Source organism: Mesocricetus auratus, unplaced genomic scaffold (assembly GCF_017639785.1).
Source record: "Mesocricetus auratus isolate SY011 unplaced genomic scaffold, BCM_Maur_2.0 contig_11434_pilon_obj, whole genome shotgun sequence".
Classification (NCBI taxonomy): Eukaryota; Metazoa; Chordata; class Mammalia; order Rodentia; family Cricetidae; genus Mesocricetus; species Mesocricetus auratus.
The window spans coordinates 6,103-32,171 of NW_024431021.1; the positions used below are offsets into that span (position 1 = coordinate 6,103).

Below are 26,069 nucleotides of genomic sequence, written 5' to 3' on the forward strand. Positions count from 1 at the left end.
TTTGGCTTTCGATGATGTCTATTTGTGGGGTTCACTGGAAAAGGAAGGTGCAAGTTACAGCAGCCCTTTAAAGCAGAAGAGGCAAAAATATTTGTGTCTATGTAACAAGCTCTCCTCAGACACTTCTGCCTACGTAGGCTTGCGTAAGCTCTCATGTAGCAGACGCTGGTGTTGGACTTGTGATCTGACCACCACACCAACAGCATGGATAACAAGGCTTCAGATGCAGGGCAGATCTGTGTAGAGGAAACATTAACAGAATCATTGTATCTAGGTTAAACATCTGAATGAACAGTTGTTTTCTAGAAGTACTTAGACCTTGAAGAAATCATTGTGGAAAACAGTGATTGTTTGCTGTTATCTATGGAGTTCGTTTTCTGAAAGAGCGTTACAGCCTTTGTATGCTTTGGTCACAAGATGGTCCTGGCACACCTGGATGTCTTGAATAATTGGTTACTGCAAACTGTACACAATAAGGACTGAAGTTACAGGCTTGTGATGTTTCCCTTCAGAGAACATACAGATTACATCAGGGGCTTTGGTATGAAGACTTGTTTTACCCCAAAACCAACTTTTGTGTAACAATCAATAAACAGACTTTTGCTCAGCAGTCTGTCCCTGCTGCCAGAGAGTCTAAAATTCATCTTGGAGAGACCCTCTTTCTTCAACTGACCCACACAGCACAGAACACCTGACGGGTCTGTAGAGAAGGGTGGAGAGAGCTGGGCACAGACACGCAATCCCAGGCCCTAGCAATCACGAAGATGGCTGTGGATTCAGAGTTAGCCTGGGCTGGGTGGTGAGACTTGTTTCACAAAAGCAAAAATGAACCTGAGCTAGAGAGAGAGAGAGAGAGAGAGAGAGAGAGAGAGAGAGAGAGAGAGATGATGGTGATGATGAACAGAGGTCACTTCCTAAATTCTGGACATTCTCCCTCCATGGAATCATTATCCAAAATGCAACTATTAAATAAAAATTGTGTAGTGCTGGAGATAGCTCACTGGTTAAGAGCACTTACTGGTCTTCCAGAGGACCTGAGTTCAGTTCCCAGCACCCACATCTGATGGTTCACAACTGTCAGCTCCAAGAGGATCCCATGCCTCTTGCCTCCAACCTCCGCAGGCACCTGCATTCATGAGCACACACATACATGTAATTTAAATAATGAAAATAAATCTTAGTTGTGTAGGGTTGGAGATGTAGCTCAGTTGGTAAAATGTTTCCCTACCATGAATGAAATGTTGGATTCAGTCTCAAGCATCACATAAAAGCTAAGTTACGGAGCATCACATGGGAGCTACAAGCAGGAGGACCAGAAGTTCAAGGTCATCCTCAGATACTTAGCAAGTTTAAAGACAGTCCGGACAACGTGAGATTCTGCCTCCAAAATAGAAATAACTCCCCATCCCTTGGTTTTTTTTCAAGACCGGGTTTCTCTGCATAACAGCCCTGGCTGTCCTGGAACTCACTTTTTAGACCAGGCTGCCCTTGAGTCTGCCTCCCAAGTGATGGGATTAAAGGTGAATGCCACCACACTGGGCAATATATATATTTTAAATTATGGGACTAGGTGCCTGTAGTGGTTCAAATGAACCAACCAGCCTAGACTTTAATCACAATAGTGGGCTTTTGTTGGGTATAAGACACCTAGTGGCCAATGCACTAAAGAACTCTTTGACACCTAACTAAGCTGTGCAGTGTTAAGGCGTTCCTGTGCTCTGCTGTCTATGGATGCTGCACGATCTGGTTATTGGTTGGAGACCTCAGAACTGGTTCTGCTTGTGGGACTTGCCTGATCCTGAGCTCTTCTCTGCTCAGATAAGCTTCACTAGAGTGCACTGGGTGAAGGACTGTTCCTTTCAGCTCCAGCATAATATGCTTTTGTCCTGTAATACTCTTCCAGCCAGGGTGGTGTTGCAAGAAGCCCCACTTGCTAATGAATAGCAGGTGCAGGGAAAGGAAGTCTGGGTCTGTTTTTGCTCACTAGCAACACCTGCTTCTCTTTTGGTACAGGGAATCTAACCGAGGGCCTCACAAATACTAGGTAAGTACCCCCAAGTTATACCTGTGGCTTATTTTTTTTAAAGACAAGGTCTCATTAAGTTACCTAAGCAGGGCTTGATGTTGAAATATTTCTGTCTCAGTCTCCTGAGTAGCTGAGATTACATGCTTGCACCAGGCCTGGTTGGGTATGAACTCTTAAAATAATAATAGTTATTATGATTACAGTTGCGTGTGAGAGGATGTACGTGTGGATGTCAGAAGACAACTTTGTAAGCCGGTTCTCTCCTTCCACCTCTACTTGAGTTCTGGGGTAGAACAAAGGTCGCCGGACTTGCTCAGCCCGCACCTGTACCCCCTGAGCCCTCTCACTGGTCCAAGCTGTAGACTTTTGAGCAGCTTCAGTTCCAGTTGTTCACCCCGCTCCCGTCAGGGTGCTCCGTCTGCACCTTCGGGGTGGAAGGGTTAGTTAGGACTTTATTGTCAGCATCCACATAAAGAGCTGCCCATGGGAGCCCGTGCCTGAAACCCCAGAGTGGGAGGGGACGCTGGTGGATCTCTGGAGTTCTCTGGCCAGCCTGCCTGATCAGTTGATGAGCTCCTGTCTTAGTGAGAGATCCCAGAAGATGGGAACCAAAAATTAAAAAGAAAAAGAAAGATGAGGGCCTGGAGAGACAGCTCAGTGGTTAAGAGCACTGGCTGCTCTTCCAGAGGACTTGTATCCAATTCCCAGCACCCACATGGCAGCTCACAAGTCTGTAACTCCAGTCCTAAGGAATGTGATGCCGCCTTCTGAGCTCCTTGGGCACACACACACACACACAGACACACACACACACACACACACACACACAGGCAAATCACTCAAACATTGAAAAAATCTATAAAAGGAAATACACAAACAAAAATGAGGGAGAACAAAATAAACAAAAATAGCTGGGTGTGGTGATGCACACCTTTAATCCCAGCACTGAGGCAGAGGCAGGTGAATCTCATATGTGTAACATAGGAGCAGAAACATGCCTAGGTGTGCTGTCTGGTGAATTTTATATAAAGTAAACACACATGTTACTCAGTTTGAGTAGTAAGTAGGGCTTTAGTTGTAACCCCGAAGTTTTCCTCATGCTCCCACCCCATTCCCAGTTACTAGTCCTGGCTTCCCAGACATTACATTCATCTCGCTTGTTTCTGAGTGTCATTTCTGATGGTTGACACTGTTCACCTATTTATGTATGGTTATATAAATGTCCCACCGTTACCCATTCCCTGTTGTCTGAGTTTGGGTTGCTTCCAGATTGGCCTGTTACAAACCGCACTGCTGGCCTGGGGTTCGTGGCACACAACTTTAATCCCAGCACTCGGGAGGCAGAGGCAGGCGGATCTGTGAGATCGAGGCCAGCCTGGTCTAGAGTACAAGTACCACGACAGCCAGGACTACACAGAGAAACCAACTCTGTCTCAACAAATAAAACCCAAACGAACAAACAAAAACAAATTACACCGCTGTGGGTATGTAGTGTGCTCGTCTTTGGCATTGCATGCATGCTGGGCACAATAAAAAAAAAGTTCTCGCTCCCAATGCATACATGCATTCATCACTAATGGACACTGGAGATAGCCACTAAGACAGTGAGAGTCTATTCTTGAAAAGGGAAAGAACACGGAACCAGCATCAGGCCCCAGATCTTTGGTCACCTCCCAGGTTTTGCTCACAGGAAGCCAAAGCAAACCACTTACACTCTGTGCTTCCTCAGCTGTAAACTGGAAGTAATTAATGCCTTCTCCCCTGGCTCCGTGATGGGAGAGCCCTCTGCAAACACTCGCAGAGCACACATGTGAGCTGTTATTAAAGTGGAAGCTTTTAATTATCAATGAGAACCCAGGGGCTGCTGTACTTATGTGGGTTTCCATTTCTAATTAAGAACCCAGATTAGATGCAGCCGCTCTGCTAAGCACAGCTGCTCTGCCAGGCACCACGGAGGGATTCCCAAACAGACCCGAGCCCCGGCTGGGTGGTTCCTCTCAGTTTCTTCTTTCAGTTGCCGGATACTCCTGCTTTCTACTTTCCTCCAGCGCCAGCACGAGTATGGCTGGTCTGGAAAAACCACCTGGCTGGGGTCTGCCTGGTTGGACCAACCATATCTCTCTGGGGAAGCCACAGGGCAGAGTCGGTGCAGGCCTTTTACGCACTATTAACACAGTGACTCAGTATCGCCGATCTGGATGGTGCCGTGGGGAAATACCAAAGGTTATGTGGTGCACTCAATCAAGAGCAGTAAAAAGTAATTGACTGAAAGTATCATCCATGTCTCTGGGCATGTTGGCTCCCTGGAGGACAGCTGCACAAGCAGGAGACAGCACCCTCTTCTGGCCAGTGTCACACTTGCACGGCTGTGACGGATTTCCAACTGACTGGGCTGATTGGCTTTTCCCTTGGGGAGCCCCATCCTGGGTTATTATCAGTCTTGAATAAATAATTTTTTGTTTCCTTCTGCCTTTTGCTCTTTAAAGAAGAAAACCCAGCCAGGCGGTGGTGGTGCTCCCCTTTAGTCCCAGCACTAGGGAGGCTGAGGCAGGTGGATCTCCATGAGCCTGGTCTACCTAGTGAGTTCAGGACAGGCTCCAAAGCCACACAAAGAAACCCTGTCTTGGACCTAGCATTGGTGGGGCATGACTTTAATCCCAGCACTCGAGAGACAGAAGCAGGCGGGTCTCTGTGAGTTCGAGACCAGCCTGGTCTACAAGAGCTAGTTCCAGGACAGCCTCCAAAGCCACAGAGAAACCCTGTCTCGAAAAACAAAAAACAAAACAAAACAACAACAACAACAAAACCCTGTCTTGAAATGCCAAAAGAAGAAGAAGATGAAGAAAAAGAAGACGAAGAAAAAGAAGAAAGAAAGAAAGAAAACTCTTGATGGATAATTTAATGAATCAACATGGATAAGCAAATGGTGTGTCCAGTTGTTTGATCAAACACATCTATCCATTACTGTGAAGATATTTTATCTTAATTAATTGGCTTCCACTATTCACTTTCATACAATACCAGTCTATTGTAAACTAAAGTGATCCATTTCCTTATGATAAAAAAGAATCGCAGGGCTGAAGAGATGGCTCAGCAGTTAAGAATACTGGCTGGTCTTCCAGAGGTCCTGAGTTCAATTCTCAGCGCCCACATGCTGGCTCACAACCATCTATAATAAAATCTGATGCCTTCTTCTGGCATGTGGGTATCCGTGCATAGTACCCATACATAAAATGTAAGTATATAAAATTTAAAATAAAAAGGAATTACAACTATAGCTACATACCTTAAATTGAAACAAAATGCATTCATTAAGGTGGTTTTTATTGATGGTTGTTGTTGTTTGACACAGGGTCCCAAGTAGCTGAGGATAACCATGGACTCCTGGTTCTCTTACCACCTCCTCCCCAGTACTGGAACTGTAAGCACGCCCCACCGTGACCAGTTTTAAAGATGGAATTGTCCATTGTGGAAAAACAAAACAAAACAAAAAAATGGCAGCAATCACACACACTCCCCGAGAGACCAAAGCCTTGGGCTCTGCACACCCTACCTGCCGCACACAAAGGAAAAGCTGGAGGGGGAAACCAAAGGCTGTGAAGAGAGAAAAGACGGAAGTAATCCTCAAGGATTGTCCTCAAGGTCGTCTGCTAACCCTGCCCTCCAGGGCCAGAGCCCACGCCTGAAAAGTCCCCTGCAAAGAAAGCAGTGAAGTCGTCTCAGGACGGAGAGCGCTAGGCCGACGGAGAGCGCAAGGCGGACACCGACAGGGATGCAGTGGCCCTGCCCCACACGCAGATGCCAACGGGGCAGGCCCCAGGACGGAAGGTGCTGCCCATGTCCGGTGGGGTGTGTGCTTTTAAGGAAGTGCACATTTCTGGCACCTATGCAGTTTTTTCCCAAATTGGATTTCATTTTACTTCCCCCCTAAACTATGCTATGTTGTCAGCATGCAGGACACATCCTGGTATTATTTATTTACCGATTCGTTCGTTCATTCATTATTTATTTGTTTATTTACGGTCGTTCCAGTGTTGGCTGTCTTGTAATTTTCTATGTAGACCAGGCTGGCCTTGAATTTACAGAGATCCGCCTGCCTCTGCCTCCAGAGTGCTGGGATTAAAGGTGTGCGCCACCAAGCCAGGCCACCTCTGCGGGTTTTAGTGGAGAGGAAGCAGGTGCCACTAACATAATGTTTCCCAAATGAATTGGGAGGTTGGAGGAGGTGCCTTCCCTCGCTAGTTCTGAGATCGCCTTGCCTCTCAGAAAGAATTCCCTGATGGCACAGTCTGTCACAGTAACCCAAACACCTTATGGTCTGGGAAAACTCAGATTCATTTCTGTGTCCTGACCCTCAACTCCCTTAAAACCTGTTGGACTTTGGGGTGATTTAAATAAGAATGACCTCCATGCCAGGCAGTGGTGGTGCACACCTTTAATCCTAGCTCGCCGGAGACACAGGCAGGTGTGATCTCTGTGAGTTCGAGCCCAGCCTGGTCAACAGATTGGACAGTCAAGGGTACACAGCAAGACTCTGTCCCCAAAAACAACAACAACAACAAAAAAAACAAATAAAGAGCAACGAAAAAGAACGGCCTCCATAGGCTCATGCATTTGAACCTTAGTCATCAGGGTGGAACAATTTGAGAAGGATTAGGAGGTGTGGTTTGTGAAGGAGGTGTGTCACTGGGGGATGGGCTTTGAGGTTTCAAAAGCCCACATCAGGCCCAGTCTCTTTCTCTACCTTCTGATTAGGATCAGTGCTTAGCTACTTCTCCAGCACCACACCTGCCTGCCGCCATGTTCCCTGCCATGATGATAATGGACTAAGCCTTTGAAACTATTAGCAAGCCCTAATTAAATGCCTTTTTATAAGGCATTCATAATATATATATATGTATATATATATGTATATGTATATATGCGCCTTGGTCATAGTGTCTCTTCATAGCAACAGAACAGCAACTAAGACAGATCTGATTTTCTAAATCTGGTTATATGTCGGGGAAAGGGACCAGACTTTCAACATGACATCACGGAGATGACATGTCTCAGAAGAGCCGCCAATGGATCTTCAGAAGGATAACTGTTATTTGCATTTGATTTCCTTAAAGTCAAGGTAGGCTTGTAAAATGCTGTATAGCATGCTTACTCTAAACAGATCACCGAATGAGGACTTAGTGGATTCTGTAGTGGATTCCTGATGTTAGTGGTCTACACATGACAGTCATTTGAAGGTTGCATGTTGTTGAAGTCTTCCTTGAAAAGGCATCAGGAAAACCAATGTAGTCAGGTTGAGTTTGGAGCAATATTTAAGTCAGTACATAGACTTTGAGTCCAGCATATTGCCCTCTGTAATGAAGGTGGGTTCGCCTCATCCAATCAGTTGAAGGCCTTAGGCCCAAAGCTTGAGGCTTCCTGAAGCAGAATTGTCTTTGCCTATGACCAAAGGAACTTGGGGAGGAAAGGGTTTATTTGGCTCATGCTTCCACATCACAGTCCATCATCAGAGGAAGTGAGGACAGGAACTCAAGCAGGGCAGGAGTTACAGGCCCCACTGTACATGTGGGCTGTGTACTGATCCCAGGCCCTCTGCAAGAGCAAGTACCCCCTGAGCCAACTCTCCAAATACTCCTATGTGCGTGTGTGTGTGTGTGTGTGTGTGTGTGTGTGTGTGTCTGCATCTAATTAGGGTTGCTTGCATAAGCATGGGTTGGGACTATTTGCTTGAGTAGTGATACGTCAACAGCAACACCACTGAGATACATGACTTCTATGCTCCCTGAAATCTAGACCAATAAATGCTAATATATATTCCCTACTAAAATTTATCATACATTGCCTATTGAGCAAAAATATCAGGAAAAGAATGGGCATCTATTGGGTTCAGACAGATTCAACATGGGCTTCCAAATCTTTTTCTGGCAAGTCACACAGGAATCTTTCTTGCAATGGTCTACAGAGACAGATGTGGAAGGTCTTTTGCCCGTGGAAGTCTGCTGAAGTCTCATTCACAGTCTAAGGCTGCTAAGAAGGGAGCTACATAGGCAATCTGCTGTGCACCCAGCCATGGCAACTAAACTTGGGCCTCTCCTGATGAGGTCAGGTGTCTATCATGAGCCTTGATGTTTTCAGAAAGCAAGCCTGACTAACTACTTTAACATATAGCCACCTGTCCCGTGCTACCGTCTCGCCAGCAAGAACGACGCAGGACAATTGGATCCTTCTGCAGTAAACCTTTAATGCATCTTGAGAGATAGATGTCTGCACAGTGGCGGAAAGTGCAAGGGCCGAGGCGGTAACCGAAGCAGTAACCGCGGCGGCGGCTATCAGGCCCACAATAATAGCAGAGATCCCAAAAATCTCGCTTTTCCCTAAACAAACTCAAACTACTTGGCACCTCAACAGGAACTGGAACAAATCGAGGCATGCACATTACCAAAGCAAAAGGGTGCTTAATAGCATCCCAGCATAATGCATAAAAACAATTCTAAGCAGAGCAATTTATTTCTTTCTGATTCTTACCTAAGGTATCATTACTCACAACCCAAATAAAGGGCAGCCAAACACAAATTGGAGCAGCTGAATAATTAGTTCTCTTAAAAGGGGTATACTTAACATTGGAGGAGGACCAATCAGATGATCCAGAGCTCTGTCCCTCACTCAGACTGTTGCCTAATGCCCCTTTCCAATCAAAAGTAATCTGTCCCTTCTCACTATATCCTCCAGCAATCATTGCCATAGGAGAAAGATCAGTACAGCTTCCATTAATTCAAAAGGATTAGCATTAGATCTTTCTGGATCCATATGAATAAAATTATCCTTTAATGAAGAAATCACAGTAAAGCACAAGCTTCCTACCAATGACAAGGTTCTCTCATCCTGAAAACTCTGTATCTGAGGATCTAAAGGCAAAAAGGCAAGCCCCAACTCTCTATTAGTTGTGAAAAATCTAGGGAACTCCTGGGCATTATGCATCACTGGCATCGGTAGGGGAAGGTAGACATGATGGCCCACCGTAACTCTCCCATCATACTAGGAACCATCATCCCGAGTAGGAGAGTCTTCATCACCCACTTGGCCTCCATCCTTCTTATTCTGGAGTTGTGAAGGAGCTCTTCGAGTGAGTCTTTCAGGGATCCACAGGGGTTTTCTTCCTCCTGTGGAAAAACACACACAGCTCCCCTGGATCTTATAAGAATAGGATCCGGGCCTTTCCAGAGATCAGTCAAGACATCTTTCCATTTTACCATTTCTTTTGGCCTATCAGGCTCTAAACTGTGGCGATCGGCTGCAGTGTGGCCTTGGGCATCAGAGTTCAAGAAATTAAGGGTAAAAAGTGCCATGGACACAGCAACTCTTGGTACCGAGGGTAGAACATCCTCAATACTCCCCTTTTGTTTAATCAGATATGATTTGAGTGTACGATGGGCACGTTCCACAATGCCCTGTCCTTGAGGGTTATAAGGTAGGCCAGTTAGATGGGTAACATCCATTTGCCGACAAAACTGTCGGAATTTTTGAGAGGTATATGCTGGTCCATTGTCTGTTTTTAAAATTCTGGGTTTTCCCCAAGCACTCCAGGCCTCAAGGCAATGTTGAATCACATATGAGGCCTTTTCCCCTGTTAGGGGCGTGGCAAACATTACGCCAGAACAGGTGTCAACAGAAACATGAACATATTGAAGCCTTCCAAAAGAGGGAATATGAGTAACATCCATCTGCCACATCTGCAATGGTCTAATGCCACGTGGGTTTATTCCCACGTGGGGAGCAGGTAAGAATTCGCAGCAATTCTGGCATTGAGTAACAATTTCCCTAGCCTCTTTCCTGGATAGAGCAAAATGATGGCCCAAGGTCTCAGCCGTCACATGAAAGCGCTGATGGAACTCTTTTGCTGCTTGTGCTTGGGTAGACAAGGCAGCGGCCACCAGCTTTGTAGCCTTGTCCGCTAAGTCATTCCCTAAGGACATGGGACCTGGGAGTCCAGAATGTGCTCGGACATGGGTAATGAAAACAGGAAATCTCCTATTTAACAAGGCAGCTTGTATCTTCTGAAAGATGTTAGCAACTCTGCTGGAGGATCTTATTATTCCAGCTATCTCAAGGAGATTAACTGCATTAACCACATAAGAGGAATCTGATACAATATTGAAGGGTCCTGGAAAAGCCTCAAGAACCTCCAGTACTATCAGACATTCTACAACTTGAGGTGAAGTTTCATTATATTGTTTAGATATAACCCTATCCTTGACCACATAAGCTCCCATACCAGTTTTCGATCCATCAGTGTACACCACAGTCCCATCTGGGAGTGGGTCTTTAGCTGTCACTTGTGGAAACACTATAGCCTGGTTTAGGGCAAACTGTAAAATTGGATGCTTTGGAAAATGATTATCAATTTGTCCTGAAAAGGAAGTAACTAAAACTGCCCAATCACTAGATGTGGCTGCCAAGGTCTGAACTTGTGCAGCAGTATAAGGCACAATCAAGGAATCAGGATCCCTGCCAAAATGCGTAACAGCTGCTTTTATTCCGCGAAGCGCGAGCTGTGCAACAGCATCAGGGTACCAGTCAATAATCTTAGCAGGGGAAGCATTTGGATGAATCCAAAGTAATGGTCCATGTTGCCACAGGACTGCAGTTGGCAATTGAGCTGTCTTAAAAACACACAGATTAAAAGGTAGTGACTCCTCAATACGTTGTAATTGTGCTTCCTGTAAGGCCTCTTCCACCATCTGTAAGGCTCGGTGGGCGGCAGGGGTAAATTTTCTGGGTGAGGAGATATGAGGCTCACCCTCCAGGAGATCGAAGAGGGGTTTTAGATCAGCAGATGGAATTTTTAAAAAGGGCCTCAACCAATTTATATCTCCCAGAAGTTTCTGAAAATCATTTAATGTTTGTAAGTGGTCTTTGCGAATTTCTATTTTCTGAGGAACTATATTTTTGGGAGTAATCATTGAGCCCAAAAAGAGGCCTGTATCTGCAATTTGAACCTTTTCTGAGGCAATCTCTAATCCCCACTGTTTTAATTCAGCCACCAGCATGGGAAAAGCCTTTTGTAAAACATCTAACTCTTTGTGACAAATAGGAATATCGTCCATATAATGGATCATGATTAAAGATGTAAATTGCTTCCTAATTGGCTCCAAAGCCTCCTGCACATACAGCTGACATATTGTTGGGCTATTGGCCATGCCTTGCGGCAGTACCTTCCACTGAAATCTCTTGTCTGGTTCCATTTGATTAAAAGAAGGGATAGTGAAGGCAAACCTTGGTCTATCCCGTGGGTAAAGTGGAATAGAGAAGAAACAATCCTTAATATCTATAATAATAAGCTTCCAATCTTGAGGAAGTGCAGAAAGCAAAGGAAGTCCTCTTTGAACTGGGCCAAAAAGATGCATCTGATTGTTAATGGCCCGCAGGTCGTGGAGTAATCTCCACTTCCCAGATTTCTTCTTAATAACAAAAATTGGTGTATTCCATGGGGAGGTAGAAGGCTCTAGATGCCCCAGCCGTTCCTGTTCTTGCACTAATCTTGTGACAGCCTCTAATTTTTCAGAGGATAGAGGCCATTGAGAGACCCATAACGGCTCCTCTGTTTTCCACGGTATGGGTCGTGAAGCCTCAACGGCCCCTAAATAAAACCCAGTCCTTTTCTACCCTGATTTCCATGTTGCGTAATGGGTTTTATTCTGCCTTGTTCTTGCCTACCCAAGCCTCTACCGTTTGTATACCCCATCTTTGCCATAATGGCTGATGCCTGGGGGGAGTATTCATTAGTTAGGGTCATGCCCATGGCTTGTAACACATCTCGTCCCCATAAATTTACAGGGAGTGGCAACACATAGGGGGCGCTGAGGGGCGTGAGCCCGCCGGATTTATAGGCGGTGGCCTCACATTCATTTTTGTTTTCAGCGGCTGGTGTCTATCAGGGTGATATCTTTCCTCCTCATACCGTGCCACCTCCTCCTCTAGACCACCTTCTTCGCTAGAATACAGAGTGTCAGAATCAGAATTATCTAGCTCCAAGGCTTCTAGCTCTACCGTAGGGTATAGGCTAGATTCTGGCTTTTTCTTTTTCTTAGATTTGTTAGGGGGTGAATGATCACTACCTTCTTTTTCTCCCCCTTTCTTAACTTCTTGGGGAGGGCCTTTTTTCTTAGACATGTCTTTCCTTTTGCGAGCTCCCATTCTCTCACTCCGTTCAGTTTCTGACATGCTATCCTGAACTTCCTCTAAGGTTCCCTGACTTTCTACTATAGCAGGGTGACAGGGCTCATCCTCCAAGCAGTTTTTAACTAGCTTCCAAATGGCTTTGGTACCTAAGCGAAGATCTCCTTCTGCATGCTTCCTGTCTAGTTCTTTACCTAGCTTGTTCCATGAGGCCACAGTGAGGGACCCGGAACAAGCATACCATGGTGCCACTCTATCTACCTCCTTCACAAAATTTTGAAGTGTTCGTGGTGCAATTTTGAGATCTCTTTGTTTTAGCACAGTCTGTAGGGCAGTAACCACTGACTGTGACAATCCCATCGCGCTGGCGGCTTATCTAAAAAAACGGAGCTCAACTCCTTTACCAGACTGACAGCACCGTTCTGTCAGCACCAGCCACGATGAAGAAGAAGGACAAACAGGACTAGCACCAAAGCCTCCACTGACCCGTCCCACGGTGATGACAAACTAAGGCCAAAGTCGAGAAAAGGTGTGTTCAGGATAAAGCATACCTCTCTGAACATACATCCCTGCAGTTCTGAATCCGCCCCGTCTTCCGAGGGGTCTCCCGCAGCGCCGGCGAGGGGGTCTCCCTTTCCCTCCCTTCCTCCTGTGCCCTCCCCTCAACTTCCCCATTATCCCCTCATTTCCCCAGGGAGGTGAGGCCCTCCATAGGGGTGTCTATAGTCTGTCATTTCAAATAGGGTAGGGCCTAGACCCTTCCCCAAGGGTTCAGGGTGAGAGTGCACCTCACATTGTTGGATGGGATTCCAAAGTCAGTGTGTATACTCAGGATGGGTACTGATCTGCTCTCCAAGGCTCAATAGAAACAGTGACCATGGGCAATTTCAATACCCCAAATACCACCAATATACATGACATACAGACCCAACCTAAACAAAGAAATACATTGTCCTAACAGCTTCTATAAACCAAAAGAACTTATCATATTTTCACAAAATATCACACAAACCTCATGGAATGTTATCCAAAACAGACCACATATTCATACACTAACAAGTACTCACATTTACAAAAAAATTAAATGAAACCCTGCATGGTACCGTAAGTGTGGATCAAACCTGGAGATAAAAAAACAACACACTGCTTATATACACATGGTCAATGAACAGTTATCAACTGTATGAAAACTGGAACAAGGCATGAAGACAAAGAAATAGTGCAATAAAGAGAAAAAGCGAGGGAGATAGAATTTTCAGGCTTCCTGGAATTGATGAAAATTCCAACAAAAAATACCAAAACATCTGGCACCCAATGAAAGACATTTAAGGGGAACATGCAGAGTAGTCTGTCTCTACATAAGGAATATGGAGACATCCCATTCTAGCACCCTAATGGGAAACATAAAAGCTACAACAGAAAATGAATGACAACAAGAGAATAAACAATAGGAAATATATGCAATGAACAGTGGCCCATGACAACTGGTACCCGGGAAATCATTAGGACATTTGTTAAAAGCTGTCCTCCAAAAAAATGAAAACATGAAAGAAAAAGATCATTTTCTCAATGATTCCACCATTTCCCAAAGTGGAATTAAATCAGAAAAAGAATTAAGTAAACCTAGATGCCCTAGTGTCATTAAAATGCCCACAAACAAACAAAATATTAGTTAAAGATATTTTGCCACATATAGCTGCTAGATTTGCAAGAAAGAGCTACAGCTATGATGCTCAAAATCTCTCACAAAATGGAAACAAATGGCATTGACTAATTCATTACATCAGGCCATATTTGTCATAAACCCCAACAACCAAAACACTCAACAAAAACACATAATCACATATATGTTTCCTTTCCATGCCAACATTTTAAACTACTAAGTACAATGTTTGCAAACCAAATCCAAGGACACATGCAACAGATCATCCAAAATAATTTCCCTGGCGTCATGATTCAGTGATGCACCAATACATGTTATTCAGTAATTGAATCCATCATACAAATGAAATAAAAAATAAATACTGGTTAAGCTTCTTACGCAGAAATGCCTCATTCAAAACTCAAAAACCCTACATGATAAAAGTCCAGGAGAGATTTAGAATAGGAGGGCATGCATCACCGAAACAAAAGTACTTTACAACAAATCTAAAACCACTGTTTAAAAAATAGGAAGACCTTTTAGGCGATTGTAACCAAATTGGGAAGAACACAAGGTTGTCTACTGTCTCCATATCACACCCATGTAATTATTAAAGGTTAGCAACAGCAATAATACTACTGAAGTAGAATACAGGGATACAAAATGAAAAGGAGGAAGTCAATGTGTCACTGTTTCGCAAATGATAATGTAGTATGTATAAGTGACCCTAAAAATACAACTAAGTACACATACACCTGATAAGTAATTTCAGCAAATAACTTGGTCAAAGATTAATTAAAAATATGCATATCCCAAAAACATAGAAATAAATAAGCTGAGGTATAAATTTGAGATACAACACTCACAATAGATACAAATGTTATCAACTATTGTGTGGTGTGAGAGACATGCATGAAAAAACTTCAGGACTCTGAGTAGAATATCAAAAGAAGGAAAGAGCTCACATAATCAAGGTTCTGTAAGAATAACCTAATTAATAAAAAAGTATAGTTACAAAAACTAACACATTCAAGACACTCCCCATTATATTGCAGTAGCCATTTGTTAGGAGGATTTGAAAGCAAAATTCTCAATTGCATATAGAGCCACAGAAAGAAACAGGATATATTAATTGTGATAACATTAAAACCTCTACTAGATGTCTGATGTTAGCAGATTTCAAGTGGTACAACCAAGGTGCAAAAATACACGGCAATGTCATACACAGAGACAAATTCATCAATGGGATCAAACAGAAGACCTAGATAAATATTACACGCTCCAGGATGGTTATAGACATCAAGTTCACTATCAGTAATAGGCATTCGAGGTTGTCTCTACACTATTGTTTAGCTTGCCAATTGGTGTCATCCGTTTATATCCCTAGAGGTCACAATGGATGGAGCCTTCATCCAGTGACTGATGGAAGCAAAGGCAAACACCCACAGTTAAACACTGTAACAGACATCGTGTGTCCATAACACAAAGAGGGTTGCTGTCTCTGCCTGGACTCTTAGGGAAGTGCCTGGACCCTACCCTGAATGAAATGATAGACTCTAGATATCCCCTGTGCAGAAGGAATTGGCAATAGGGTGGGAGGATGAGGGGGATGTTGGGAGGCTTCAGGAGGAGGGGAGGGAGAGGGAACTGGGATTGACATGTAAAACAAGCTATTTAATATTAAAATAATAAATAAATAAGAAGATTACACGCAAGCCGACACTTGATTTCTTATAAAGAGGTCAGAAATACACAAAATGGTCAAAAGTGCATCATCTTCAGCACATGGTGCATGTTAACCTGCATGGAATCAGTTTCTTCCTGAGCACATGGACATCACAGCTTCGAAGTATACTTTGATTAAGAGGACATGTGAGAGTCAAGGTGTGGTTTGGTACACACCTATTATTCAAGGAGACTTAAGTTCATGTGTATAGAACTGGAGCTCAACTCAGATACATATTTTTTGTTGTGAAAATCTGGGACTCAAGCGGAGAGATCATAGGAATGCTTTCCCCACTGCTGTAGGGACCTAAGTACATGGGTGCACAAACAGGAGGGGAGCATCTCACTTACCAGTCTTTGCCTTCTTCCTTGAATGTTTTTCAGTGCTGGAAAAGGATTGATACTTCTGGCCAGATGCTACTTCTGCTTCAGGGGAGAACTCCACAAATCCTGCACCCAGGATGCCCAGATAAGAATGACACATGTATAAGGGGACAGATTCTTCCGAATTCCTGGCCTTGATTCCAGCTGCAACCCTGGAACAAACAGAGAATAATAACTTGGTTAAGATGAAAGCCTCTGGATGACTATGAGGGCACACACACACAGAAAAACCCAAGAGCAATAAGTCCTCTCTTTATCACATCCAAACATGTAGCAGGGCCTGATCTACACTGAAGCTAGTAACATAACACAGAACCTATTTGTCACAGTACCACCTTGAGAAGAAGCAGCCTCTCAAGATGTTTATAATTCCAGTTATCTATAGTAAGCTGTTGGATGTAGAAGGAGTCACTACCATGCCACTGAACCTCAAATTTCACAGATTCATGCATGAAAAAATGCATGCAGATTCATGATGCAAAGTTCACTGCTCATTCTTATGAAGAAGAAAAAAATCACACTCACACACACACACACACACAATTTTAGAAATCATTTTCTAAAAACCTAGATTCTGGGTACTCATCTGTGAGGCAATTCTCCTAAGAGATGCCTAGGAGTCAGAAATTCAGAACCCTTTAATTTCTTTTTCCCGACAGGGACTCACTGTGTATGCTATGAGAGCCTCAAACTCTTATCCTCCTGGCCTAGCTATCTGAGTGCTGGGATTATAGTTATGCACTTTATCATCCATGTGTAAAATATTTACCAAATAAATCAGCACATACTTCATTTCTTCAGTCCATTCATATCAAATACTGTTCTGAGAACTTTGCTATCATAAATTATAACAACAAAAATTTTTAATAGGTGTCTCTTTTCATGTACTGCTTTCTGAAGATGATAAGGTCGGGTCCCTCCTTCCTATAAGCAAATGTTTTAATAAGCATTGTCTCTCTGGGGAACCTGCCACACTTCTGCATTCTGAGAATCATATGATATACTGACAGATACCCAGAGCTATGCTAGTTATTTGAAAAAGTGTTCATTAAGAGATTCCCTATAACTGGGCTAGAGAGATGGCTCAGCAGCTAAGAGCACCTCCTATACTTATTGATGATCACGGCTCAAAACACATTGAACACATAAAGGCTTACAACCATCTGTGTAAGTCCAGTTCCAAAGATTATGGCACACTCTTCTGGACTCTTCAGGAACCAGCCACACACACATTCTTACAAGCACTAAAAACAGTATAAAATAGAGCCAGGCATGGTAGCACACACATGTAATCCCAGGACTGGGGACACTGGCAGGATGATCTCTGCGCGATTGAGTGCTGCCTTGTCTACAAAGTAAATTCCAGGACAGCTAGTACAGTTAGAGAAACCCTGTCTCAGAAAACCAGAAAGAAAAACCATTTATACAATAAAAAACAATTCTTTTAAAAAGAAAGAATGTTAATAACCTGAAAGAGGCTTGCTTTTGCCTATGTCACTCTAACCACACAAGCAAAGCTGCTTTTGAATCTACAACCCTTAAAATGACTCCCATATTTTCTATTGTCTACCCCCAAGCCCTGCTCCCAACAGCTCTGTGAACAAAACTTAGGACCTGGATGTACAAGTGTTTATTCACTGAGATGCACCCCTACTCCACTATTATCTTACGCTTATCTAAGTACATAACTGTGAGGGATAAATAGGTTATTGGTACAGAGCATGTGTTAGGTCCTTGGTTGATTCTAAACACCCAATATTAATTAACTTTTTAAAGAAAATCAAATGTTTACATTTTTCAAGCTCAGCTTAGGCTACACAGTAAGTGTCTGGGCTACTCAGGTTGACTTTTTCTTCAGAGGGGAAAAATAAAATTAAAAAGCAAGTGTTCTGAGGCCAAAGTCAGCAAAAGCTACACTTCCTTTTTACTCATAGGAGAGAGAGCCTTAAACAAGGTCATAAAAGTACTCAGTAGCTGAAACAGAAGTAAATCCCTGTCATCGTTACACAACATGACTAGTAATACTGTGAATGAATTCTAAGATAGCTGGTGCCATGTAAAGCCCTTGCTTAAAAAATTACAAATAAACGACTGGGTTGTGGCAGAAGCCTTCAATCCCAGCATGAGGCACAGGCAGGAGGATCTCTGAGTTTGAGGCCACTGGGTCTACAGAGAGAGTTCCAGGTCGGGCAGGGCTGTTAAGCAGTGGAAACCCTGTCACAAAAAATTTAAGAAAAAGAAAACCTCCAAAGGCCTCCTAAACCCTCGCTGCAGCCATTACCTCCGCTATTTAAGGCCCATTTCGGCCTCCCTAGTCCCCAGTCTCCCCGGCGTCCTCTCCATGACAGCCTCCCTCCTATACTCATGGATCCTGACTGGTAACCAGACTGTAGCAGCCAGGAGGAGACACCAACAGAGGAGATCACGATAAAGAGACTCCACCCCACATAGAAGAGGCCACTTTGTTCGCCCTTCCTTGGGCCGCAGAGCTAAACACAAGGCGCTTATCCCACCAGGGTCAGAGGCAGATCGATGATGTCACGCAAGGCGCCAAAGTTGATGTCAGGTAGCAGTCCAGTGACATTTCAGCAGAAGGTCTGTGAATTTCACTGTGTCTTCGTCGTTTCTTGTGCACATTTTCCATGGGAATTTCAACAAGAAAGTGTCCTGGGGGCTGAAAGCTGCTGAATAGAACAAAGAAAGGGAAGGAGTGAGTGAGGCCTGAAGTAGACTTCATGGGAGCGCTCGGGAAGAGGCCGACAATGAAGGGTAAGTGGGATGGGAGACAAGAAATTGGGATGGATGACAGTGTAGAGGGTCAGGAACTGGAAGCTGAATCAGGGATAGCTGTCACAGCAGAGTCCCAAGACAACTTCCAGGGAGTTGACTCAGAGTACACAACAGCAATCGAGGCCCCGAGTATGAATCAGCCAACTCAGTCTCTAAGCTGGAATAGATGTCAGGATGAGTGTGTGTTAGCCCAGGAGAGCTAGTGCCGCTCAGGAGAACGAGAAGAGGTGCATCCAAGGCCATTAGCATGTCCTGGCCACTGCCTGCCTGGATATCTATTGCTCCCCTCCATATTCCTGGCTTTTCACGCTTCCTTTATAAAAAGCTTCCTAGACACATTATCACAATGCTAAGCCATTGGTATTTGAGCAAAGAGATGAGCCAGGAAGGGAAGCATGCACTGGAGAGATATTACAGGGGAAAGAGACCACTGTAAAGATTAGGCCTCTGATCTGATGATTTACACCCCTGCTGTGTCCTTATATCACAGATCAAAGCATCATGACTCAGCATCAATATTATTATGAGCACAAAAGGAAATAAATTATTCCCAATGTCTTAGAAAGGTTAATGAAATTGAAATTGATTATACACACACCTATGAGAGTATGAGGGTATGTATGTATCTCTGTTAAGCAACTATTTGACAAACACTTAGTGTACCAGAGCTGTCACATGTGTACTACTCCAGGAAAACTTCCAACTCTTGACACTAGGCTTCTGGAGTAGGTAAAACAATGTTATTCCAGGGTGCCAGGCCCAGCATATTTTTCTCAAGAAACTAACTAGAGTCTCAATCTGCTCATTCTGCATTTCAAGGCAGAACTAGATTATGTATGTAAAACTGGTAATTCCATGGTCAGGCATGTACTCAGGGAAGCACAAGAGAACAGACATTGGTTTTTTTTGTTGGTTTCTTATTGTAGCTGTTGGGATGAAGTCAGCTATGTAGTCCTGACTGAGCTAGAACTTTCTGTGTAAACTAGGCTGCCTCGCACTCTGAAGTGAAGGGATCAACCTGAGCTACATGTTATGGTCATTTGCCCTTTCTTATCCCATTTACTCCTGTACTCTTTCCCCTAGTGCCACCATGATGGTTTCCTCCAAACAAATTCTGAAACAGGAGCATAAGGTTTAGAGAGAGTTTGACATCATGTTGGATATATTTGGAATTGAATAATTAATTAATTAATTCTGAATTTATGTGATCAGGATACATTCTTTTTTCCTTATTTTATTTTATTTTGATTTTTTATTTATTATTTTAAATACCTTGCTTTACATGTCAATCAGAGTTCCTGCTCTCTCCTGTCCTCCCCCACCCCCCATCATCCCTCCTAACCTCCCACCCTATCACTATTTTCTTCCACATAGGAAATATCTAGAGTCTGTCATTTCACTCAGGGCAGGGTGCAGGCACTCCCCAAAGACTCCAGGCCGAGAGAGCCTCTTTGAGCTATGCACACACAAACTCCATTTGTATGCCAAGGATAAACACTGATCCACTGCCCAGGGCCCCATAGGTTGTCCAGGCCTTCTCACTGACTCTCACACACAGGGGAGTGTGGATCAGGCCCATGCTGGCCTCCCAGCTGTTGATCTGGGGTCCAAGATCTCTCCCTTCTTAAAATCAGCTGTCTCTGCTGGTTTTGCCATCCCATTCTTTGCCAATTTGCTTACTACTCCTCTCTTTGTGTCACTGGGTTCCATGGGTTCAGTTCGGTGTTTAACTGTGGGTGTTTGCCTCTGCTTCCACCAGTCATTGGATGAAGGCTCCAGGATGGTTATGGACATCAAGTTTATTATCAAGAATGGGCATTCAAGGAGGTCTCTTCAATATTGCTTAGCTTGCCAGTTTGTGTCATCCCTTTTAAATCACTAGAGGTCTCACTGGTGCCAGATGTGTCTTCTAACTTGTGATTCCCTCTTCCCCCTATTCTAACCCCCCACTCAACCTTCCTGTTCCTCCTGACCTACTCTCTCTTCCAATTCTCCTCCTCTCTTCTTCCCAGCTCCCACTCCCCCGCACCCCTCGCTGTGTTCTCAATCTGTTCAGAAGATCTTGACTCAGTCCACTTCTCTGGCGTACCATGCATATCTCTCTTAGGTTTTTCCCCCGTTTCCCAGACTCAACATACATTCTAATGTTATGGATTCTAAACTGAAAAGTCTGTTTTAAACTTCTTGTAGTCAGTAAAATGTCAAATTTTATCCAACCACATCCTAGTCATTAACATGACCTCACTTTTAGTATCTTAACTACGTAGTGAGCAACTGCCCAAGCATAGATATAACTTGTATTTCCAATCAGAACAAGTCTATATGTGCTCCAGTGAGGAATTTTTTTGGACTTGTAGTCTAGTGTAGGATCTAAAAATTCATGTCTTAATAAGATCCCGATGTTTCTTAAACATGTTAAACTTTGAGAGGTACTCTCTCTATACCTCATCCTTGGAATTTCCAGGACAAATCTGGCCACAGAGAAGAGTAAGATATATCTAAGATACTTATGATGGTATACATCTATAACCCCAGCAACTAGCACTTGGGAGGCTAAGACAGTAGTACTGGGGTTTAAGACCACTATGGACTATACAGCAAACTGTAAGCCAACCTAGGATACAAAGTGAAAGCCTGTCTGTGAATAAATATGTAAATAAGCAGAATTCAGCAGGGTCAGGGGCATGGACCCATGGTGAAGATCTTGGCAGGCCTGCATTAAATCCCACTGAGTTTAATCTCCTGGCACTGCAGAGGAAAATAGAAGGCTCATCCAAGAAACCTTTGCCGTTTCATACTAACCCAGTATTCCTCCTCTGCTTAAGTGTAGTTATTGTCATAGTTAGAAAAGCCTTGTGTATTTTACTCACTCCTCTCAGAAAGTAATCATCTATTTTTGTCTTTCATCCCCCAGCTGTGATTATCCATGCCTTTTCTCATAAAAAAGCCAAGTGCACGATGGACAGATACAGTCTTTCAAAGGTGGGCTGGGGGCAGGAGACTTGACAGCAAAGATGGCTCAGAGTCTTCTAAGACTGGTCTGGCTGTCCTTTCCTATGGGTTACTCCTCATCTTTACAGTAAGTATGTTAGGCTCCATCAAGGTCGTTGAACTGATGTCTTCATGTGCCAGACTCCTTTCCTAGGGTACCAGTGTCAGCTTTGAGGGACTTGGACTCCTTGATTTCATGTCATCTTCCATTCTGTAGGGAATGATAGTGACAGACTCTGCCTACCTGAATCCTCTCTTGCTCTTGCTTCGATGTCCCGTTCAATGTTCATTCCATGTAGTAAGTGAATGTTACAGATTCTGTCTGGGTGTGTCACCATGCTTTGTCAGTTGGGCAGAAGCTTCACAAGTCCTGCCAGGCTGTGTGGAGCATGCATTTAATCCCTGTGACTGGGAGGCAGAGACAGGTGGCTGTCTCAGTTCAAGAACAGCCAGGACTACACTGAGACTCTCTGTCTTGAAAAAAACAGAGAGAGAGAGAGAGAGAGAGAGAGAGAGAGAGAGAGAGAGAGAGAGAGAGAGAGAGAGAGAGAAGGGAGTTAGACTATCTTTGAAATCAAGCTTTTAAAAGGCCACTAAACCTTGAATTTCATTTCCCTATAAGAGAGACCACATATGTACTTAAAAGAACCAAATGTCCAGATATTAATGATGGACTGTTTAGCCATCCCTGCCTTGAAGTACCTAAAAGATTGTGTATTCTGTCTTTTTACCCCCTCCATTAGCACAGAGAGGGTATCAGTCACTGTTGATACGTTGACCTAAAGCTGGCAGTTATCCTCAGACGTGCTTTTCCTGTCTGGTTCGTGCAAAAAGCGCCCTGCCAAGGGCCTAGCCAAGAGGTAGGTGTAGTACGATGTTTTACTCTTTCACTTTTCTGGGGACACACCACCCAGCTCCCAAACAGACCACAAACACAGGCTTATTGTGAATTATGAATGCCTGGCTTGAGCTCGACTTGCTGCTATTCAGGTTTTCTTAAGTATAAATTATCCCAACTACCTTTTGCCTCTGGGCCTTTTCTTTTTCTTTGGCATATCTTATTTCTCTCTTACTCCTTTACTGTCTGGGTGGTGTCCCCTGACATCCTCCTCCCCTTGATCTCTTCTTGTTTCCTCTCTTCCTCCTTTCTGGTCTATTTATACTGACTGCCTGCCAGCCCTGCCTGTTCTTGCTCTTGTCTTGCTATTGGCCTTTCTGCTCTTTATTAGACCACCTGGTGTTTTAGCCAGGCTCAGTAACACAGCTTCACAGAGTTAAGCAAATGCAGCATAAACAAAAGACACACCTTAAAATAATATTCCCAGACAGGTAGGTCCTCAGGAAAGAGCACTACCAAGCCTTGCAGGAGATGAGGTACCTGCTGCGCAGTAAATTGGAGACTGTTGCATCCCACCTTTAGAGGTGGTGATGTTAGACTGTTTCAGGTCTGGATGCAACTGTGAAGTATTTTCACTTAGTCTTCCCTAGGAATCCCAAGTTCATGGTTCTGACATTCTACCTGTTTCTGACTTCATGACAGATACAGTCTCTTCCTTCCTCTGGAGGTAGTATAGCCACTACCTGTGTCATGGGTACCTTAGTTGGTGCTTGCCTGGCATGTATCAAGTCTGGGATTCCTTCCTCAGAGTCTTATCAAACTGGCAATATTCTGATCCTAGCACTTGGGAGACAGACTCTGCAGGTCCAGAAGGGCTATCCTCAGATCCATGGTGAGTGTAAGGCCTATCTGGGTTCCATGAAACCACACCTTGAATATGTTAATTGAAGGCTTAGAGATTTGGAAGCTGTGGATATTGGAGTATTAAGGATGGAAAGAGGGACCATGGAAACTCACAGGTCTGTTCCTGAGACTTGGTGTGTGTGCTGGTTCTGAATGTAAGATGAAGGGAACCTGGCAGAGGAATGAAAGCAATGCAGTTATTTGGGAGAAAGTGAATGAAGTATAAAACCTGGTCTATGGTAATTTGGCTGCTTGGCTTTGAAGTTAGATTTTTGGTGCCTAGAAGTTCTTGGAAATCCTAGCCATTTCATTTTGCCTTCAACCTTTCTCTCTGTTTACCACAAGGCATTGATAATAGGTGTACTGAGCCAGGGGTTGTCCTCAATGAGAAGTGATGCAGGTGTTGGCAGGACCACGGAGGTCCATGGCTTGAAATATAATGAGCTAGAAGCTAAAGTCAGTGTGATGTGTCCAGGGAGGGTTCCTGTATGAGGATTGTAGGATGCAGTGTGGGGGTAAAGCTGTATGAGCATCAGGCATTTGAGACATCTGTGGGAGATCCTTAACCTTCCAGAAGATTTCAGAAACCAGCTTGCTATTCTCTTCATTCACTCTCTATATTCTACTTTCCCAAGCTTAGAATTGGATCTGAGTAACTCTAATGAGTATAGTATGATAATTTATAAATAGATGATTTTCATTTACCATAATCTTCATAGGTCTGGCCATGCTAGCACATGTCCACATTTCCTTCCCTGTGAGGACGAATAATACCTATGTGTTGTAATACAATATGCTGATTTACTTATCCTCTGATGGGTATTTAGCCCTTCCCAGCTCTTAGCTTAATGTGAACAGTGCTATTGTGAGTGTTAGTATACAATAAAAAGTTTTAGTCAACAAGTAAACTTGTGAGACTTCACTCTCCTACCAGAGATTGAGACATACACAGTGGTGATGATCTAGAATATTAAGGATTCCCCTTTGTTCTCTGACAGAAGTCAGAAGGCCGTTTGTGCAGCAGGAAAGAGTTCCCTTTGGGCCCCAGTCAACTTTTCATTTCCAGTATATTTAATTGTATGAATTCGTTGAACCTTTATTTGATTATTCTCATATTTTTGAGTACTTAAGTTTGGGTCTTTTAAAATTCTGAAGTGTTCATTTATTCAAATGTAATTTTGAGCATGCAGTTGTTACTTGGGAATGAATTCTAGGTGATGACATTGTCAAAGGCAGGATTCCCTTTGTGTTTTGATGGAAGGACTGCCATGTTTCCATCCAAAACTCAGTTCGCACATTTATCTTTATACAACTAAATATATTCTATATATTTTATATCCTGTATCTGTATAATATCTCTATAGGAATGGAAAATGAGCTGCTTTTAGTATTTTGCTGTTTATAACATCTTTCAATTTCTCTCATGTGTGTATTCACTCCTGTCTAAGTAAATTCAGATTATCTTTGGAGTGATATTAAAATGTATGCTGAAATTTTAACTATTTGGGAAACAGGGGCTGTGGACTCTTGTAGGTTTGAGGCCAGCCAGCTCTACCTAGTGAGATCCAGACCAGCCAGAGCTGCCTAGTGAGAACCTGTGACTTCTTCGGATGTTTGACTTCATTTTGTAATATGGTATGTACTCATTCATAAGTGAATATTAGACATAGAGCAAAGGATAATCAGCCTACAATCCACAACCTCACAGATGCTAAGAAACAAGAAGGAGCCTAAGAGACACATACATGACCCCTAGAAAGGGGACAACATCTCCTGAGCAAATTGGGAGCATGGGGCATGGGGGGAGAGAGGAAAAAGAAGAAGGAAGAAGGGGAGGCAGGAAGAGAACATAAGGGATCAGAAATGTCAGGTAGGGGGAGAAACAGAGAAGGAGAGCAAGAAAAGAGACACATCAATAGAGGGAGCCATTATAGGTTTACAGAGAAATCTGACACTAGGGAAATCTCAAGGGATCCATAAGGATGACCCAATTAAGAATCTAAGCAATAGTGAAGAGGCTGTCTTAAATGTCCTTCCCCGATAATGAGAGTGATGACTACCTCAAATGCCTTCATAGAGCCTTCACCAAGTACCTGATGAAAGCAGAAGCAGAGATTCACAGCTAAGCACTGAGCCAAACTCCTAGAATCCAGCTGCAGAGAGGGAAGCATGATGAGCAAAGGGGTCAAGACCATGCCATGAAAACCCAAAGAAACAGCTGACCTGAGCAATTGGGTCAGGGACCCCAGTCTTGAAGCAGGGACCCAGCATGGGATGAAACCAGGCCCACTGAACATTGCTGTCATTTGGGAGTCCTGGACTTTCAATGGAATCTCTGGAATTGGACCCAGTATTTATCTCTAGTGCATGACGGGACATTGGGAGCCCATTCCCTATGGAAAGATACTCTCTCAGCCTAGATACAAAGGTTAAGGCCTAAGCCCTGCCCCAAATTATGTGACAGACTATCATTATCCTCCATGGAAGGCCTCTCATTACATGAAATGAGGATGGGGTTTTGGTGAGGGGAATGCCATGATGGGAATAGAGGGAACTGGGATTGGTATGTAAAATAAGATTGTTTTTAATTTAAA

General features: G+C 43.6%; 2 long non-coding RNA genes across 2 annotated transcripts; one reads left to right on the forward strand and one right to left on the reverse strand.

The window, feature by feature from the left end:
• On the reverse strand, positions 1-1,121 carry LOC121138143. Its single transcript, XR_005875327.1, has 2 exons — positions 1,019-1,121; positions 1-236 (listed from the first exon to the last, which is right to left on the reverse strand). It is a non-coding gene; the product is annotated as an uncharacterized LOC121138143 (long non-coding RNA).
• LOC121138142 lies at positions 726-26,069 on the forward strand. Its single transcript, XR_005875326.1, has 5 exons — positions 726-2,044; positions 15,954-18,722; positions 22,478-22,594; positions 25,009-25,110; positions 25,553-26,069. It is a non-coding gene; the product is annotated as an uncharacterized LOC121138142 (long non-coding RNA).